The sequence below is a fragment of the Nipponia nippon genome, unplaced genomic scaffold, assembly GCF_047370975.1.
Source record: "Nipponia nippon isolate SJK-2023a ecotype South Korea unplaced genomic scaffold, ASM4737097v1 scaffold_4, whole genome shotgun sequence".
Lineage (NCBI taxonomy): Eukaryota > Metazoa > Chordata > Aves > Pelecaniformes > Threskiornithidae > Nipponia > Nipponia nippon.
In genome coordinates this window covers 1-5,425 of record NW_028262358.1, presented here as the reverse complement: position 1 = coordinate 5,425, position 5,425 = coordinate 1, and the positions used below count along the sequence as shown (strand labels likewise).

Here is a 5,425-nt window from a genome sequence, read left to right as displayed (position 1 = left end):
GCCTAGCGGTGGTAAGGCGGAGCTTTGCCGTGCGAGGGCGGAGCTTCACTGGCGCATGCGTGCTGTCTCGGGGGCGGAGCCTTGCCGAGGGGGGGCGGCGCTTTGCTCTGAAGGGCGGGGCTTTGCCGCGGGTGGGCGGAGCTTGCCGTGTGAGGGCGGAGCTTAACCGGCGCATGCGCGCTGTCTTGGGGCGGAGTTTTGCCGTGGGGGCGGAGCTTTGATGTGAAAGGCGGAGCTTTGCCGCGCATGCGCGCTGCCTCGGGGGCGGAGCTTTGACGCGGGGGGGCGGAGCCTTGCCAGGTGAGGGCGGAGCTTTGCCGGGTGAGGGCGGAGCTTGACCAGCGCATGCGCGATGCGTCGGGGGCGGAGCCTTGCCGCGGGGGGCGGGGCTTTGCCGCGGGTGGGCGGAGCTTTGCCGGGTGAGGGCGGAGCTTGACCAGGGCATGCGCGATGCGTCGGGGGCGGAGCCTTGCCGCGGGGGGGCGGAGCTTTGCCGTGGGAGGGCGGAGGTTTGCTGTGAAGGGCGGAGCTTTGTATGCGCATGCGCGCTGTCTCAGGGGCGGAGCTTTGCTGCGGGGGGGCGGAGCTTTGCCGTGGGAGGGCGGAGGTTTGCTGTGAAGGGCGGAGCTTTGTCTGCGCATGCGCGCTGTCTCAGGGGCGGAGCTTTGCTGCGGGGGGCGGAGCTTTGCCATGGGAGGGTGGAGCTTTGCCGAGGGGGCGGAGCTTCACCGGCGCATGCGTGCTGTGTGCAGGGCAGAGCTTGGCTGCAGAGGGCGGGGTTTTCCGCTGGGAGGGCGGAGCTTCGCCAGCGCCTGCGAGGTGCATCGGGGGCGGGCATCGCGCCGTGGGTGGAGCTTCCCCCCGCGGAGGGGCCAGCGGGAGCCCGGCTGCGGCTGCAGGCAGGGAGGAGGTGAGCGGGGAAAGTCCCGAGAAGGGCGGCGGTGCCTGGGGGGGGGAGCGGCCGGGCCGGCGGGAGGCACGGAGCGGGGAGGGTGCGGTGCCGTGTGGGAGCCGGGCGGGTGGGGCTTCCCGGGGCCGGGCGGCGGGGGGGCGCCGCGCCGCTCCGGGGCCGGGCGGCGGGGGGCGCCGCGCCGAGCTGAGCCGCGCTGGTTCGATGCTGGGCGGGCGCCGCGCCGGTGCGGGCCGGGCGGCGGGGCAGCGCCGAGCCGCGCCGGGGCCGGGCGGCGGGAGAGCGTCGCGCCGAGCCGAGCCGCGCCGGTCCGGGGCCGGGCGGGCGCCGCGCCGAGCCGCGCCGCTCTGGGGCCGGGCGCCGGGGGGCCGCCGCGCCGATCTGAGCCGCACTGGTTCGATGCTGGGCAGGCGCCGCGCCGGTCCGGGGCCGGGCGGCGGAGAGGCGCCGCACCGAGCCGCGCCGCTCCGGGGCCGGGCGGCGGGGGGGCGCCGCGCCGAGCCGCGCCGCTCCGGGGCCAGGCGGCGGGGGGGCGCCGCGCCGAGCCGCGCCGCTCCGGGGCCGGGCGGCGGGGGGGCGCCGCGCCGAGCCGCGCCGCTCCGGGGCCGGGCGGCGGGGGGGGCGCCGCACCGAGCCGCGCCGGGGTTGGGCAGCGGGGGAGCGCCGCGCCGAGCCGCGCCGGGCGGCGGGGGGGGACGCCGCGCCGAGCCGCGCCGCTCCGGGGCGGGGGGGTGCCGAGCCGCGCCGCTCCGGTCCGGGGCCGGGCGGCGGGGGGGCGCCGCGCCGCGTCGGCGCCGGGCGGGGGCGGGCAGCCGGAGGTGTTGGCGGGGGCTGCCCGGAGCCGCGCTGGGGGCTCGGCGGGGCTTCCACGTGCGGCGGCGGCGGGGGGAACGGTGTCCCCGCAGGGTCCCAAAGCACGGAGGGTTGCGTCTCGCGGCATCCGGGGCTTTTGGTCGGTCACGTTGGTTCCCCGGGGCATGCCGGGAGGTGTAGTTTCTAGGGCCGTGGCTGCCGGGCAAACCGCTTCCTTTTTTGCCTCCTCCTTTCCCTTGCCTGCGGGGGAGCGGCGGGCCGGCGGGAGGCACGGAGCGGGGAGGGTTCGGTGCCGTGTGGGAGCCGGGCGGGCGGGGCTTCCCGGAGCCGGGCGAGGGGGGCGCGTCGGGTCGGGGCCGGTGGCGAGGTGAGCCCGGAGTTGGGCGGGCGCCGCGCCGGTGCGGGGCGGGGGGCCCCGCGCCGAGCCGGCCCGCTCCGCTCCGGGGCCGGGCGGCGGGGGGGAGCCGCGCTGGGGGCTCGGCGGGGCTTCCACGTGCGGCGGTGGCGCGGTGAACGGTGTCCCCGCAGGATCCCAAAGCACGGAGGGCTGCGTCCCCTGGCATCCGGGGCTTTTGGTCGGCCACGTTGGTTCCCCGGGGCATGCCGGGAGGTGTAGTTTCTAGGGCCGTGGCTGCCGGACAAACCGCTTCCTTTTTTGCCTCCTCCTTTCCCAGCGTCACCTTCTGCGTCCCGGGAAGAAAATCCCGCGTGGGTGATTCCGCTCGGCGCTCAGGTAATCGCGTGTCTGGGGCTGCGGGAGCGGGGAGAAACCCTTGCCGGGTCAAGGACGCTCCAGGGGCGCCACATCAAAGCCAGAGGAAAGGCAAAGCCGCTGCCCGTGCAGAAAAGCCGATGACAAATTGCAGCTGAGAGAGCGCGCCGCGTTCCTGCAGTGCTCCCTTGGCAGTTTCGGCTGTTTGCCTTCCGGGCAAAAGAACAGACTTTCCTCTAGGAGAAATGAAGAGCTGCCTGTTCCCTTCTTTAGGGTCCGGTGTTTCTCTTCTGGTCGGTCGTGCTACTTTGATGGGCGAGCTGGAACTAGCCTGTTGTTTTGATACGCAGAACTAAATTGTTAGTAACATGCGGTGTCAGTAGAGTTCATTTTGGAGCACCTAGGTGCCAGTGGAAACGTAAGGAATGAAACGCGATGGAAACCGATCTTTAAACTTTAGTTTTCCTTGGTTTTTCTTTGCCATCAGAGCGTCGATGGCACGGTGGCCTGTGGCTCGGTGCACGTTCTGTTCCGTGGAGCCTTCGGTCTAGGACTTTGAAGTAACAAAGTTTGTCCTTCCAGAAAAGGGCTAGTCGCTCCTAGGATTGAGGTGTGGGCTTGGAGAGTCTCTTAAGCACGTGCTCAGAATTAAAGCCGAATTTCACTTCCTGTTGCTGCTGTTTGTCTTCACTTTCATTCCTGCCCGCACGGCTCCATTGTAAGCGGGAGCTCTGAATCATCCCTTTTTTCAATCTCGCTCACGTTTTTTTACCCAAGGAGGTGCTACGTTTAGAAGTTAAGGAGTTTTCTCACAAACGCGTCGGTCGATGCAATTGCGTTGTGATTGTTAAAACCCCCAAAATAACACCGGTCTTACAGATCTGGCCTATTTCTTCTGAACACGGGTTCGTCGCGTGCAAATCGGGATACAGATCGTCTGCGCTTCCTGCTCTGTGGAGGACACTGTGCTGAGACAGGGGTGAGCTCCCAAAGGAAAAAAAATACAAGGTCATGGGGTTTTTTTGTTTGTATTTGGGGGCGGGGGGTGGATTTAAAAGAAAAAAAAGAAAAAAAAAAAGAGTGGAATGTTGACTGGTGGCAGCCTGCAGAGCTCTTTTGCTGCCCGGCCTCTCCTTTTCCTCTCTTGAAGTCCTCTTTCGTGGCTGTAATTGTCGTTTGGAGAAGTTCGGAAGAGCAGTTCAGGGACTTGCCTGGGCCCGTGTGCTAGTAATACCAGGAAGGGAAACGCTTGAACGGATAGCAAAGAAGTTGGCTCCAAGTAGAGGTTCTGAAGGAAGAACAACGATAACAGGAAGCAAATAGCAAGTTACCAAAAAATGGGCGCGTGTCAAACGCCTCCGAGTTTTATTGCCGAGTGTTGTTTGGCACTATGTTCCAAACGGCTATTTTTTCCTTTGCTCGGCTGTAGCCTTCGCAAGACTTCACAAAACCGGGCAGCGTGGGACTCCTCCCCAGCTTTATGCTACAGGTTTTTTTTCCTCTCTCAGCAGAGTGTCAGCTGCCGCCGTTTCACCGTGGTCGCCCTTTCTTCTGCCGTGAAAGCGCAAGACGGACGGAAAGGCAGCGTAGCGGTCTGCGAGTACAAGGTACGTCCGCGATGCGTGTCCGCGTTTTTCCTAAGGCGCTTGTAGCATGGACTTCAAAGTTAACGTCAAGAATGCGCCAGCTCTCCTTCCTTCTGTAGTTTTTCTAGGAACTATTTTAACGCAGATCCTAAAAGGAAAAGAAGGTCTGCGCTGGAGCGTGTTCTGCCTGTGCAAAGCCGACTTCCCTCCGTTTATTTTGCCTTCCTGAAAGCGCAATCTTCTGTTTCTGTGCGCTTACTAGGAAATGATATCGGGAAAATAGTTGCGTCCTAAAAGAGGAAAGACGCCGTTTGTAAGAGTTCAGGCGTTCAGAAGAAACAGGCTTTGTTTTCGTCATAGAAGCTGTGTGCTTTTTCAGTCAATAAGTTTTGAAAATATCTTAGAGTAGTCCTTGAAAAGCTTACTGAGATACTAGCGTCCGTACTAAAAGCGATCCAGGTCCAAGGAGAGACGTGGACAAAAGAGGAGGAATCGGCCTCGAAAATTCGTGTGTGTGATTAAAAACGTTCAAAACTGTAAATACGGGTGTGAGGCATTGCAGTAGAGAAAAATCTCTCGCCTTTATATATATATATATATATATATATATATTGAAAAATAATATTCATATGTATATATACAGAATTCATATATATATATAAAAAGAAGGATTTCCAAATACAAACCTATATCTGCTGTATTATATAAATGATTCAAAAATAATTTTCTGTCTTTTTCCGTTTTTTCCGTCTCCGTTTTAGTTCACCGAGGCGGGCTTTTAAATCACTTCCTGATGTTCTTAATCGCCGCTTCCTTTAAGCACTCTCCTGTCTCCTGTTGCCCCCTTTCCTTAGGGCCCTCGTTTTTTGAATTTTTCTTCTCCGTCCCTTTAGTTCGCTGTCCTGTTTTTTAATTTTCCCAATTATTTCTTGTCTTTCCTTAGTGCCCTTGCTTTTTAAAATTTTGTTTCTGCATCTCTGTTTTAGTGCACTGTCCCTAATGCTGATTGCTTTTTAAGTTTTCTTTCTATGCCTCCTTTTATTCCGTTCACTGTCTTTATTTTGAATGATTTCTTGTCTTTCCTTAGCACTGTCGCTTTTAAAAATTTCTGTCTATGTCTGCATTGTAGTTCAATGTTGCTACTTTGTACTGCTTTCCTCTCTTAATCCTTTGGCTTTTAAAATTTCTACTTGCATCTTGTTTGCTGTCATTGATTTTTAATTATTCTTTCTTGTTTTTCCTTAGTGCCATCACTTTTTAAATCTTCTTTTCCATCTCCATTTTAGTTCACCAATGGGATTTTAAAATTTTTTCCTTATTTCCTTAATCACCATTGCTTTTAAAAGTTTGTCTGTTTTTATACCATTTCCTGTCTTTATTTTGATGTATTTATCTTTAATTATT

At 59.4% G+C, this 5,425-nt stretch overlaps 1 long non-coding RNA gene across 3 annotated transcripts; it reads left to right on the top strand.

Annotated features, from left to right (window-relative positions):
• Positions 1-697: 697 nt before the first annotated feature.
• On the top strand, positions 698-4,570 carry LOC148053047 (uncharacterized). Of its 3 annotated transcripts, none has more exons than XR_015708593.1 (4): positions 698-910; positions 2,398-2,456; positions 3,315-3,414; positions 3,947-4,570. It is a non-coding gene; the product is annotated as an uncharacterized LOC148053047 (long non-coding RNA). The 3 variants fall into 3 exon arrangements; XR_015708592.1 differs by having other exon boundaries at positions 3,944-4,570; XR_015708594.1 differs by lacking the exon at positions 2,398-2,456 and having other exon boundaries at positions 3,944-4,570.
• Positions 4,571-5,425: the final 855 nt, after the last annotated feature.